The sequence below is a fragment of the Melanotaenia boesemani genome, chromosome 21 (genome assembly GCF_017639745.1).
Source record: "Melanotaenia boesemani isolate fMelBoe1 chromosome 21, fMelBoe1.pri, whole genome shotgun sequence".
Lineage (NCBI taxonomy): Eukaryota > Metazoa > Chordata > Actinopteri > Atheriniformes > Melanotaeniidae > Melanotaenia > Melanotaenia boesemani.
In genome coordinates, this window is record NC_055702.1 from 15,354,930 (window position 1) to 15,369,911 (window position 14,982).

Here is a 14,982-nt window from a genome sequence, read left to right on the forward strand (position 1 = left end):
TAATACATTTTCATTAAGGTTCCGTTTTTTGTTGAGATTTTCATATATTAGAAAATTTAATCCTGCTAGTTGAATTCATAGTGGGTGATGAGGTACTATACTGCATAACACTGAAAAGGGTGAATCATATTTTTAGCACATTAATAAGGCAGATAGAAAACAATACCAGCTCTTTAACTAAACGTGTTCCTCATGGCATGCAGGCTCAATCTTTGTGGTCAGTTCTGAAAACACAGAGGTAAAATGCAATACTGCAGAGTGGGAAGACTGGTCATGAACATTTCTGATGTCTTGTTCTTGTATATGAGTAAATGGTGCTGTAGCTGCTGCACATAATGCATAATGCATGCACATTTTTCTAATGTGTCTCAGTTTGTTTGCTGGTGAAACAATCTGGTTTTGTATGATGAAAGAATAAGTGATTTTTGAAAGAATCAGTATTTTACCAGAGTAAAAGAACTGGGAATCTAAACTGGTATTGTGTATAAATAGCTCTGTGTCCAGAGAAAGGCTGTCACTGTGGGAAATATGAACATAAACACAAACCACCATATTTAGAAGGAAATATTTTGATTGTTCTTCAGTGAATATATCCTCATCTTGAATTCCATGTTGGCAACAGCTGTTTAAAAACGTTGGAAACAAAATATTGAAAAGGTTGTCTTAACAATGGTGACATCAAAAGTTGTGAAAAAAAAATGTGTATTTGATCTTCTTGAGTTTTTCCTTTTTTGTGTGTGTTAAAATATTCGGAGAATCCAGAGAAATTTCTGCAAGCTCATAACTAAATTGTCATAATCTTTAGGCCTGCAGTCTGAATGGTATCAGTTCCGTGTGGAGATCATTTTATGGTAAAGAAGCAGCACTAAGCTGCGCTAATGAGCCAATATAGTTGTCACAACAGGTGTTATCTGATTGAAGTTGACATTTATTCAATAAAGAGAATCCAGATGAAATCCCTGCTTTCCAATAACATTGATCTTTGTTTGCATTGTGTTTATAATGCAGGAGGAAATCCAGTTGTTTTACCTAATGGAAATGGGGCCAAGTCTAATGGTAGATACATTTACAGAATATTTCTCTCCATCTTTCCACTGTGTAAATAATTCAAATCAGTAAGCGATTCCTGGACAATAATCAGTAATGTGTGTTACAGGATATGGTGTTAAAGCTGGTCCAACCAGTGGACAACAACTGAAAGGTAATATGATCCATGTCTCATCAAATTCAAATACACTGAACATCAGTGTGTTTTAACTTGAGCTTTGTTCTTGTTGCAGGTTACGGTGCTCAGGCTGGTGGAAATGGTGGACAAGGAATCAAAGGCAATGGTAATGTGTACTTATTTGTTGAATATGTGCTCATTAAAAAAAGTTTTTATTCATATTTTAAAGTAAATTTGACAACCCATATGGTTATAAGTCAGGGTTGTATGTCTGTATGTTGTATGTAAGGGTCATCGCTCTCACTAAGTATGATTTCTGTTTGCATTGTGCTTCTTATAAAGGAGGGAATCCAGCAGTTCCACCACACAGAAATGGACCTAATGGTAGATACTGTGTACTGAATATTCTCTATTTAATTTAGTAGAAATAATTCAGTTAAATGATGAATTGAGATAAGTAATTAAGTGACTTATGTTGCAGGATTTGGTGTTAAAGCCGGCCCAATAAATGGACAACATATGAAAATTGGTATGATAGATGTTCTTAAACTTAAACATACTAAACAATAGCATGTTTTTACTGAAGCTTTCACCCTTTTTGCAGGTTACAATCCACAAGCTGGGGCATACGGAGGACAAGGAACCAAAGGCAATGGTAAATAGTTGTGTTGCATTGCATTTAATCAAAACTGTGTCAGACACCCACTTTGTAGTATTCCGTGCACAAAAAAACAAAACAAAATAAGCTAATGATTAAAGTGTGTGTGTATCGTTTGTAACTGAGCATACGCAAATTACTACTATTACTACTATTACCATTTAAATACTAAATAAAAAGGATATGTTGTCATTTACATATCAGAAATGCTCATTTATAATTGTTTTGATCATTTTGTTTAATTTGCTTCATCATAATTTTGTTTGCACTGTGTTTTTGATACAGGAGGAAGTCCTTCAGTTTTACCCAGTGGAAATGGAGCTAAGCCTAATGGTAAATTCATTTCACAGACTTTTTCTCTTCAGCTTCAAATTCTGCTTCCACAGTAGAAATAATTTAACTTTATAAACTATTTCTAGAATATAATCATTGGGATTTTTATTGCAGGATATGGTGCTAAAGCTAGCCCGACAAATGGACGACCACTGAAAGGTGGTAAAACAAATGTTTTACAGAACTCTCTCACATACACACACTGAGTAAAAATGGGTTTTAATTTTATCATTCTTCTTCTTGCAGGTTACGGTCCTCAAACTGGTAGAAATGGTGGACAAAGAGTTAATGGTAACAGTAAAATACTATAAATAGATTTGTGATCTTCATGCTAAGGGAAAAAAACAAATGTTTTGTAAAGTATAATCACATATTAAATTTTGTATTAAATCAGGGTAATATCAGGATTATAATATAGTTAAAAATGAGTTTTTTATACCTTACTTGATGCAATAATTCACAAAACATTTAATCTCTGTATTTAATTAGAAATATTGTAAATACTGTTCTCTAACATTACAGTCTGTATCCACAGAACAATGTTAAACCAATGACTGATCTCTAGAATATAATCATTTTGGGGATTTTTCTTTTTTGTGTATGTGTGTTGCAGGATATGGTCTTAAAGCTGGCCCAACAAATGGACAGCAAATAAAAGGTGGTACATTATTTTTTGTCAAGCTCACACACACTGAACATATCATGTTTTACCATGAGCTTCGTTCTTGTTGCAGGTTATGGGGCTCAGGCTGGTGGAAATGGTGGACAAGGAACTAAAGGCAATGGTAATACAGGATTTGCTGAAAGGAAATAAATGAATAACTAGCTGAAAGCAATTTTTTTTGTTGTTTTACTGAATTTGAATTTGGCTTACATGCATGTAATTTACATATGATAATCATTGCATTTTATTAACTTTGGTCTCTGTGTTTATAATATAGGAGGAAATCCGTCACTTTTACCAAATGGAAATGCAGCTTATGGTAAATACTGTACACTGAATACTTCTCTCGGACTTTACAGTCTGTATCCACAAAAAATGATTCAATTTAGTAATGAATCCAGATAATTATGTGAGTTATGTTGCAGGATATGGTGTTAAAGCTGGCCCAACAAACGGACAGTATATAAATGGTATAAACATAATCTTATCAATCTCACAGACACTCTGAAAAGCAACGTCTTAACTGAAGCTTTGCTCTTGTTGCAGGTTATGGTTCTCAAGCTGGTGGAAATGGTGGACAAAGAACCAAAGGCAATGGTTTTTAGATGTGCTGTAGATAAGAATTAGGGTTTTATTTACTCACACGGTCATTGTTAGTGGCCTAAACGGGACTGCATTACACTGAAAAGAGTCATTAATAGTGTTTTAGCCCATTTACAAGCCAGACAACAAAATATGCCAGTTGTTTTAGCACATTTCTCATGAAGTGCAAGCTCAGTTTATGTGGTCAATTTTTATGATGCTAAGAGGAAAAGCATTACAGACGAGGAGTTAAGTTTACTTGTGTCCTTGTTTTTAGGTAACGGGGCTATAGCTGCTGCACAAAATGGACTTGGAACAAAAGGGAATGGTAAAATATTTTGTAAACACGCTTCCAATGTATCTGATCATTTATTATGTAGTTTTGTTTTTTTTTTCTTTTTAGTTGCTTTTTCTTTTTTTTTTTTTTTTGCTATTGTTTGTGCCAAATGGTTTATTTTTTTACAACATTGCTTAAATGTTTACATTTTTCCTGTTGCCACCGGATTCTTTGTGTGTGTGTGTGTGTGTGTGTGTGTGTGTTTGTTTGTCCATTTATCATTTATTAAAGGCATGCTGATGAAATTATCTTTTGGCTGGGTATGGGTCATAAAACAGGAAATAAATCATTTGAAATATTTGAGTTTTTGCAGCATTGCATGTAAGTACAGTATGTTAAAATACTCTTATCTGTTTGACAGGATATGGTGCCGGATCTGCTGTACCTAATGGGAATGTGATGAAGGGCAATGGTAATATTAGCCAAAAATAACTTTAATATTGAGCATTAAAAATGAATGTAAATTGTTGCTGAATGTAATTATTAGGTCAAGGAGTGGCAGCTGGCCCATCTAGTGGCAACGGAGCAAGTTCAAACGGTGAGAAATAAAAATACAAAAGGACACTTTCAGTTCTTAAAACTTTTTTTTTTTTTTGTCTATTGACTATAAAAGAAGAGTCTGTATTTAACAGGACATGGGGGAGCTGGAAGTAAACCAATGAAGGCTTATGGTCGACCACCGTATGTGCCAGGTAAATTCAGTTATCCAGGTAATTCAGACTTTGACCTTGACGCTGCATTTACATTTGTATTTGTGACCTAAGGCCCAGATGTGGGACCCTTTAGAGGATTTGGAGTGCCTCAGCTTGCCAGGAACCAAGGGAGGGGTGAGTGAAGGCGATGGCACAGTGCTGAGGCCACCACTTACTACACCAGTAACAACGTCTGTATTTGTTCTTCCAGCCTATGGCAGTAATGGTTATAATGGTTACAGACCCAAACCCATGGGAGGTGCGTCACACAGCATTCAGTGGTAACCTTCACTTTCACCATAAAGAGTCAAATTTACATACTGTTAATTAAACTGGGTGAAACGTGTTTAAAGGCCACAATGGGGGTTACGGCAGTGCTGGTTCGGCTCTTGGACCTCGTTATGGAAACGGCGGGATGAAAGGACCAATGAAAGGTAGGGTTAAAATAAAATTTCACCCTTGTGTCATCCTTTATGCCTTTACGTTGCAATTCCTTCAACTTGATGAATAATTACAGGTTATGGTGCGACAGCCGATGTTTCCAGTGGACAAGGAGCAAAATCCAATGGTACATATCACATACAATACAACATATCACAGGAAGTTTAATAAAATGACAAACTTAAAGAAATTTAATGTGATGTCTTGTAAAATAAAAGGTTTATGTTGGAGCCAGAACACCTAATGGGAATGGAGCTTTTTCAGAGGATGGGTTAATATTGTCATAAATATTATGAAATTTAGAAAGTAAAATTAATCAAATTCTTGGTTTTTCTCAACTATTAAGGTTATGGAAACTCAAATGGAGGCGCTACCAACCCTGCAAAACCAGGTAACGCTTCACCACACAACATATTTGGGCTGCACTATTACATTTCTTTCACACAAGTATATGTAGGTATATGAGTTCTTTGTTTTTTTTGTTTTTTATTGTATTACTATTGATTATTGTCTATCAGATATTTTGTGACAATGGTCATCTACTTTTTATTGCATACTGTTTATTTTATTTATTTTTTATTACCTTTATATAGGAGTTGGTAATATTCCTAATGCGTATGGTGCCAAAGCTAATGGTAAGTATGGCTTTTCTTAGATCAATTTACAATTTAAAAGTATTTCTTCCCTCCTTTTTGTAAAATTTTGAAACAATTTGCTCATAATGTTTCATAGGATATGGAGGTGGAATGATACCACAACCAGGTAGTGTTTACACAGATATGACTTAAAGTTTTTAAAAAAAGTTGTTAACTCTTTGTAATCATGTTTTTGATGTCAAGGTTATGGAAACGGTGCTGTTCCCAACAGACATGGTGCTAAACCCAATGGTAACTGATAATGTTATGTAAAAAAAAAATACACCAAAAAGAAAGCACTACTTGCAAAAAAAAAAAAAATGTATATGATATACATTTGTTGTTGTTCACCTGAGGTTGTACTAAAATAGTTCTAAGACCTTTAATCATTATGTACTGATACAGAAGTACTATTCCTGTAATGGTATATTTATGTAACATGTGTTATCTTTGATCCAGGTTATGGAGCTGCAGCCGGAGCATTCAAAGGATATGGTGCCCAAAACAATGGTGATAACTTTTTCTTTGTTTTTTTAACAAAAAAAAAAAAAAAAGGGAAACCTACTTTAATATAAGGTATTTTACCATATACTTTTCTTTACAAAAAAGAACATAAAATTATAGACATGCACATTATTATATGTATTACCTGAACATAATTTATGTATGATCCGTAAACAAGTCAAATCAATCAATAAATAGATAGATAATAGAAATAATTAATAATGGAAATAGTAATGATTTGCTTACACGTTGGGTCTATGTCAGGATGGATCAGTCAAAAGTAGGGCCACTTTTTTCATTTGTCCCATTAAACAAAATAATTTATGATAATAACAATAATTTATTTTTGCTTTGTTGTCTACGTTAGTGTTTTGTTTTTACATTTACATCTCACCAGTTGTCCAGTATATTTATCATTTTTTATATTTAATTTTTCTCACAAGGTCATGGAGTCGTAAACGGTGCTGCTCTGGGTGGAAATGGAGGTAAACCTGGTGGTAAGATTTCACTGTTCATCAGCAAATTTATCTTCAAGGCAGTTCTGGTGGTGAATTGATCCCTACCGTTAAACACTATCATTGTTTTGACATTTGGACAATCACTGTTTGCAGGATATGGTCTGAATGGCGGCTCAAAACCTCAAATAAGTATAAAGGGAGTTGGAGCAGGATCCCCGAGTGAAGGTGGGAAAAACACTGCACCGATAAGAAGTTTTTACAATCTCTTGCAATAACATGAAACAAAACAATGAACAAAATTCTAAACATCATTTAAAGCAAATTTTTACTTACAGTATTTCTTGACTGGCTCAAAACATTGTGTTTACAGGATATGGTGGTCCTGCTGGTGGACCTAATGGACATAATACTGGTAAATTCTTCTGCAGATGCTTGTGTTTGTCATCTTTACCTCTTGAAATGAAACAACATTAGTTCTGGAAACTTCATGCAGACTTCCAGCTGCCCAGATGTTTACATGACTAAAATCTTGTGTTTGGATCTCAGGTTATGGATTGCCCAATGGGAGGGATCAAGCTGTAACAGATGTCGATGTATCAAATGGAAAGAGCTTTAAAGGTGGACTTCTGTCTCCTCAGCAGCAGCCTCAAAAATCTGTGGAGGATGTTTCAGCTCAACCAGTAATAACTCAAGGTGAAGTGCCTGATGCTCCTGAGCCCACGAGTGGTATCCTTGTTATGGTGACGCAAGAAAAATACCAAAAGCTACCTTCACCAGTGCCACAAGGAAAAAACTACAAGCATATGCCGTTTTTCCCTAAAGCCACTCCAGAACCAGCATCAGAACTTTCTAAAACAAGAGACTCAGAAGCTGCACCAGTACCTGCACCCATGGGACCAAAGGATAAAGGCCAGAAAGGTGTCACATCTGGACCTGCACCAGTGGTTCCAGAACCCGTTGCAGCTGTTTCTCAAGGCACGTACCATTAACATGAAGCAGCTTGTGTCATCCTTGGCTCTACTGTGCTGCTTTACTTTCTCAATTATTACAGTTGAAGTGCTGGTCATGAGCAGCAAGCTTTTTTAGCAAATCTGGGATGCTGCCCCTGAAAGCACCAACCCCCATGAAAAAGCTGTTCTTGAAACAGTGGTAGCTTAAAGTATAAGAGGCGCCTCTCATGAGAAAACAGTGACTGTGATTATGCCTGAAATTGCATGAGAGGAGGCAAACATCAAGAGTCAGTCTGAAACAGGGTCTGACAGGCTTGAGGTCAGAAGTCCTGCCTGCTGGGGAGATACAGCGTTGTCAAGTATTGATTCAGGAATGAACAACTGTTCTGTTTCTTGGCTGCATGTTCTTTTCAGTGTTGTCTCAGAAAATCATGCTTCTCTCTCAATGTTGTTGAATTCCTCCTGCAACACTGACACATCTAAGCAATCAGTGTGGCACTTTTAAAGCAACAATTTCATAATATGTCTTTAGACTATAAATGTGAGAGGTGCTCTTTCTTATGAGGTGTTGTCCAGGTGTAAGTATTCAGTACATGAGTGGAATTATAAGTTTAACCAACTCATTTAAGATAATCCTTCTCAGTTAATGTAACAAATAAAAGGGGACTGTTTTCTATTAGGTCTTGAACTTTTTTGTCTCTGCCTTTCAGAGAATGGAGGAGCTTCTGTCTCTAAAGGACCTAAACCAGCCAAACCTGGTAACCATTTATTTTCTTTGATCGGTAGCTGAAACCCTGCCTCACACGTAGTACATGAAAACTCATTTATGTTGATCTCGAACAACTTCAATTATCCTTTTATATTATGAAGTTTCAATTACCTCACAATTTTATTTATACTTCAGTTTATTCTCACTCAAACTTAAAATTGGTCCCAAATTCTGGATATAAGTTTATTTCTGAAGTATACGTCTTCCGATTTGTTGTACTTTGAATTCTTAAATTAGATTTGTTATTCTGTGTTGCAGACTGTGGACTTAATGGACAATGGATGAAGATACCGAGACCTGGTAAAAGATTGCAGAGAATATACTTACCACACTAAATGTTCAGTAGGGATACTAAGATTGAACTTTTTCTGGACATTATATCGAGACAAATCTGTATGGTATTTGTTTTTCTACCTCAGGTTACAATGCAGGTACTGGCACCTCTGATGGCACAAATACAAAAGGTATTTGTAAACCAGTAAATCTGTGTCTTGTTTAAATTTATTTATGGGCTATGAATTTGTTTTGTGGTTATGGGACAGGAGTTGTTACTCAAAACAGACATGGTTCTAAACAAAATAACAAATCCACATTGTTCATTCTTCTCTTCATGTGTATGAAATTCTCACAGTGGAGTGTTTTGCTTTGAATACTATAACCCACCACCAGTTTAGTCATCATACAAATTGCTGGAATCAAAGACATTTTACCAGCGACACTGTTCTATTGTTTAGGATACAGTGGCAGTGCAGGAGGGTATTCAAACGGAGGAGGACCCAAACCAAATAAACCTGGTATGATGCTCAATAAATAGCTAATTTGGTTGTTTTGGACAAAAAGCATGTACTTTTTGTTTAGTTTGCTCATCAAGAAATATATTTACATTTAATCTTTACATCTTGCATCTAGATTTGAAAACGATTAAAGTCAAACTTTGTGATTAAATATAAATTACGGACTTGTTTTTTTACTTCACTTCAGATTGCATGTTTTTCTATAGGATTTATGCCCATACCTGAAATGTGATTTGCTTATCTAAAGGTTATGTAGCTGGGGGTTTCCCTGGACAAAATATTGGATATGGAGCAGGTAATATTTTCTATTAATGTGTACTTGACAGTTAAGAGTGCACTTTAATATTTTCTTGTTTGCCTTTTTTTTTATTTTAAAATACATTTTGTGCAATATTTATAATGGATTTCTGCATGCAGGACTTGGATATCCTTATGGTGAGAAAACAGTGCAACCTGGTAAGCAACCTTATTTTCTCAGCTTAATGAAATTTTGGAAAATAATTGAAAGTGAGAAAAACATTTCGATAAGTGCTCTGTATGTACCCAGGCTATGGACAAGGTGCCTACCCTGCTGCTGGATATGGAAACGGAAATTCTTATGGAGGTTTGGGTTCAAATAAAATTCTGTAACCATAATCTTTTAATTCCCCTTGTTAACTGGTTATTAATTAAACCTAAACTAGTTTCATAAAATAAAAATTAATTTAGAATGAAAAAGAAATACTCTCTGTAGGCTTCCACTCAAATTTAGCCATTTTTCTCAGGAAATGTTAATCTGGGTGAAGCAGCCAAATATAAAACATCTAATGCTAAGTGTTTACTTAATTTATAAATATCTGTATATGAATAAAACCCACTAAGATTTTGTAGATACTGTATTCCGACTGTTGTTGCAGCTCATTAGCTTGCTTTGTATTAGCTTCAGGCACTGAGGCACAGGCGCTTGTGCTTTTTCATAGGGTATGGAAATGGCTATGGGACAGGTGCACAACCTGACTATGCAAGTAAGGACAAAATATGAAATTTAATTCAGAAAATTAATTTAATGTTTTGTAAATTACAGCAAAATTCAGCATGTATTTTTTTTTTTCCAGATCTTGGTCAAGGTGTGCCTACTACTGATGATAAATCAGGTATGACATGTGACATTAATGGATACAGTAGAGCTAAATACAAAATAAGGATGAAGGTTTGATTAAAACAAGACACAAAGGTTGAACAGTTAAAATAGCCCATATATGTTGGCTCTACAGGTGGCAGCAGACAACTTCCATTCAATGGAGCCCCAGTGGTTCCTGTTGGACTAGATGGTAAGGTCAATCATTTGTATAAAATCATACCTAACAACGTGTGCTTTGTGGTATTTTAAGCTTAGAGAAATTAAATGCACAGGAAAACAGCTTCCTTGCAGAGAGAGATGCTTGTATAGTGTTGATTTGGAACTTCTTGTGGACTGCATAAGGAACTTTACTTGGTTTGTTGTAATGCCAGATGAAGATTATTCTCTGAATTCAGTGGTAAAGACGTAAATGTAAAGGTGAAATTATAATTTCTTTCCACTCGTGTAGGAATGAGTCAGTTTGAGCCTCAGTCTGCTGGATTTGGTCCAAATGGAAAATTAGGCAGTATGTATGGTGGTATGTATAACTTTGCATAACTAAATAAAACTTTTAGAAAAACTTGTGAAGATACACGAATAAAAAGTGAAGCACGCTACATCTTTTTATAATGCTTCAGGTATGGGTGGCTTGCCCCTTGGTGGTCAGACACATGGAACAGGTGCAGAGAAATCAAACACCAAGTATGGTGAGTTGCATGGGAATTCAAGTTCATAATTTTATATAAATATATCACAAATCCCTTACGTCTGAAAAATCCACAAAATAAGTTTATCTCTGTTGTTGTTCACTCTGCTTCAGGCATTGGTGGACTGCAGTTTGGTGGACAGCCCATCATTGCAGGTATTGATCGTGCAGGAAATGATTGTATGTCAGTTTTAAGGGTATAGTTTAACTAAATTTATGGATTAATATCTACATATGGTCAACACAAACATATTCTAACAGCATAATGTTTCTCTAAAGGTTATGGAGTTAACCCCTATGGGCCTGCAGGTGAGGCTAAATCACCTGGAAAATATGGTAAGAACATATTTTTCTTTACTACTGAAAAAAAAGTCATTCTCTACCAAATCTGCATCATTAGATAATGCAAATCCACATATTTGCAGGTGGTTTCAGTGCCGGCATGGGAGGGGATCCTGTGCCTGGAAAATATGGTCAGTGTAATGTGTAAAAAACAAAGTGATTGTCTTCACTACTTGTTTTAAACAGCGATTAAGAGAAACTTAATGGTGAAATTCTTTGAAAATATTTGCCTTGAAACAGGGCTTATTGTGACAGATCATTATCATTTCATTTAATTTCCATCTCTGCTCAGGATATGGTGTGTTCCCCAATGGCGGACAACTTCTTGGCAGTAATGGAAACACACCTGGCAAATATGGTGAGCAGTTTGTTCAGTTGTGATTTTCCTAATACACACGTAAAATCTCAGGCATGCTCCTGTTTCTCAGTGATAAGGCATCATTCATTTTCTTAGGTTATGGAAGACTCCCTTATGACGTTCAACAAGCTGGACTTAGCCCAGAGGCAAAATCAGCGGGTCAATATGGTAAAAAAAAAAAACAAAACTTAATAGGTTGACTAAAACATGGCTTGAATTGGAGAAGCAGATGTATGGAGCATTAGTGAATTAATCTATTTGTATTTTATTCATTTGTTTTCTGCATGTACTATTACCAAGGACTTACTGGGTCATCATATCAGCCTGGACCTGCTGGTCTTGGACATAATGGGAAGTCAACAGGAATTCATGGTGAGATTGATGAAAACACCACAATCTTTTTACTGTCATTTCTTCATGTATTGAATGTGACATCTTTATGTGGTTGCCCCCATTAGGAGGTGGAGAAGCTCCATATGCACCACAAACCCATGGTTTTGGAAGTGAAGTAAAATCTGGAAAATATGGTAAAAAATTTCATATGTTTTTATTCAATCACTATTATCGTGTATTTTTAAAAAGTTGGCTCACTGATTTCATGCCAATCCCTTAACAGATAAACAGGTACCTTACCAGCCGCAGCCTCCTGAGTCTGAAACTGAAGGTAAAACTGGTAAAAAGTATATTTTGTCATTGTCTTACTGGTCTGGATAGAAATGCACAAATAAATTGGACATCTATTTATGTGAATTTTACAGCTACAGCTGGTTTAACTTATGAGTCTCAGCCTCTTGAGCCACATTCAGCTGGAAAACCGTACGGTGAGTCAGGAGAACAGGTTTCTATGAGAAATCCAAGATATAAAAAGAACCCAAATCCTCCTGCTAATGTGTTTTTTTTCCTCTCGTCTCCCAGTAAAGGGAGTGGTGCCGACTCCAGCACTTGCGATTGAAGGTGAAGGGATGCCCATTGATAGATATGGTAAGTATGTGTATTTCTGCACATTTATATGTTGATGCTTTTCTGCATCCAGTTAAATATTAATTTAACTTTTTGTAAATTTCAGAAAATGTGGGCTACATAAATGGGCAAATACAGCCAGAAGGTAAACCAAAAGTATCTATTAAAATAGTAGAGCATAGACAGAAAAGAAAACATTAGTTTAAGTTTAGACAATACCAACAATTTTCCCCTTTACTTTCTAGCTGCTCTATTTCCTGCAGTGCCCACTCCCAGCCCCACCTTGTCCTACCCATCTGACCACGTAGAGTCTTTCACACCTGACGAGGTACCTGGAGAGGGTGTTCAGGACTTACCTGACCCAGAGGGCACAGCCAGTCTTCTTGAATCTGCACCTTCTACAGAAACACAGGGCGAATCTCAAGTACCTGAGCAACATGATGACCTACACCAGCTACCACGTCAGATACATATTCAGCAACATCTCAAACTGCATTTCCACCCACAAGGCAAGGACTGGAGGGGTTGAAATTACTGTTGGACATTCTAGAGTCCAACAAAGAAATCCTATTAAAAACAGGAAAATAAATAAATAAAAACTCTAGGATATCTAGTCATGTTTTAAAAAGAATAGCAACCTTGCAAAGTTAGAGGATAAATCAGGAAGACTATATAACTTTAATAACTATATAACCTTTGGCATTCCAGCGGGTTGCAGATGAGACACTTTAAGTGCAAGACTGCAGGAATGCCAGGGGGTTAAACAAAAAATACCCAGTATATTATATCACCTGGCCTCTTGGATCAGGACACAAGTTAAGGTGCTATTCAATTTTTTAAATAATTCAAATAAGTTAAAACAGTTAATAATAGTGGAAATGAGTATTTAAAAGGAAGGTTATTATGCATTTGAAGCTTTGCCTTTACATATTTTGACTTTCTGCCTAAAAAACCTATAGTATGAATTGTTATATTGTAGATTTGTGTCAATGGTGTAGCAATAGTGACTTTGAAATAGCAAGAATAGCAAGTTTTTTACTTTCTTGCCAAGAATTGTAGGAGAAAATGAAATAATAATAAATAAATAATGCCACTTGCTTTACCAGCATACATCCAGCTATTAGCACTGATGAAGGTCAGAATTTTTGTTATTGTGTTAGATTCGTGGAATACACAGAAACCGTGTATCAGTGGTGGCCGGCTGTTTTACACAGCCAAGCTAACCTTTTTCTTGTTTCCATGCTAAGCTAACTGCATCTTGCTCCAGGTTAGCTTAGCATGGAAACAATCCCAAACCCCAACTCCAAAAAAGTTTGGATCTGTGTAAAATAATAAAAACATAATGTAATGATTTGCAAATTTCATAAACCCATTCTTTGTTTCAAATTAAACATAAACAGCATATTTGACTATTTCATGGAAAATGTTAGCTCATTTTAAATGTGATGGCAGCAACACATCTCAAATAAATTGGAAAAGGCAGATATTTACCATTGTGTAGCATCCCCTCTACTATCTGTAAACATCTGGGAAGTGAGAAGACCCAAGAGTTAAGTGATCCTCCCATTCTGATTTTATGCAGGATCGTAGCTGCTAAACAGTCCTGGCCCTATTGGTGAAAGGTCTGTTCACAGACAGTGATTTCTTAAGTGTTCCTGAGCTCATGCAGTGATTTCCAGGAGAGAATCAAGCCTGTTTTTCACGTAGTGCTGCCTGATCACCAGCATCCAGTTTAGACCTTAGACTGTATCCTATGTCCCCTAATTCTCTGAATCTTTTGATGATATTGTACACCATAGATTTTCAAAGTCTTGACAATTCTATGTTGAGGAACATTTTTCTGAAATTACTCCACAAATTCCAGATTGATGAACCTTTGCCCATCATTATATCAGAGAAGCTCTGCCTCTCTGAAATGCTCCTTTTATACCCAGTCTTGTTATTGACCTGTTTATAAATAACGTAATTAGTTGCCAAATGCTCCTTTAGTTAGATTTCTGCCAGTTACTTTTCCAGCCTTTTGTTGCCCCTGTTCCCACATTTTTTTAGATGTGTTGCTGCATTTAAATACTAAATGAGCTGTTTTTTCTCTCTCTCTCGCTCCCTTTCTTTTTCAGTTTCGACATCTCATACGTTTGTGTTCTATTGGGAATAAAATTTGGGTTTATGAAATTTGCACTTCATTGCATTTCTATGGGGGCATTTCCCTATCTTTAATTAGATCATAATTGTTTGATTTTAGAGCAAGATTTCTTGTTTTCACACTCTAAAGTCCTTTTTTGCTCTCAAACAAATCATCCGTCCTTTCAAAATTCTCTCCTCTTCTCAAGTTTAGTGTTACAGGCTCAAATCTCCCGTGTCTCCAACACAGTCATGCAAGCGTAAACCCTCAGTCGCTCAATAAGGAGAGCCATTATTGAATGTTTCTGGCGTTACAGTTACTGAGAATGATCATTTGTAAAGAAAGAATTGTTTGGTAAAAAATTTTTAAATTGTCCCATAACACTGCGTCTCTCTGCTTTTAGGAGCAAAGAA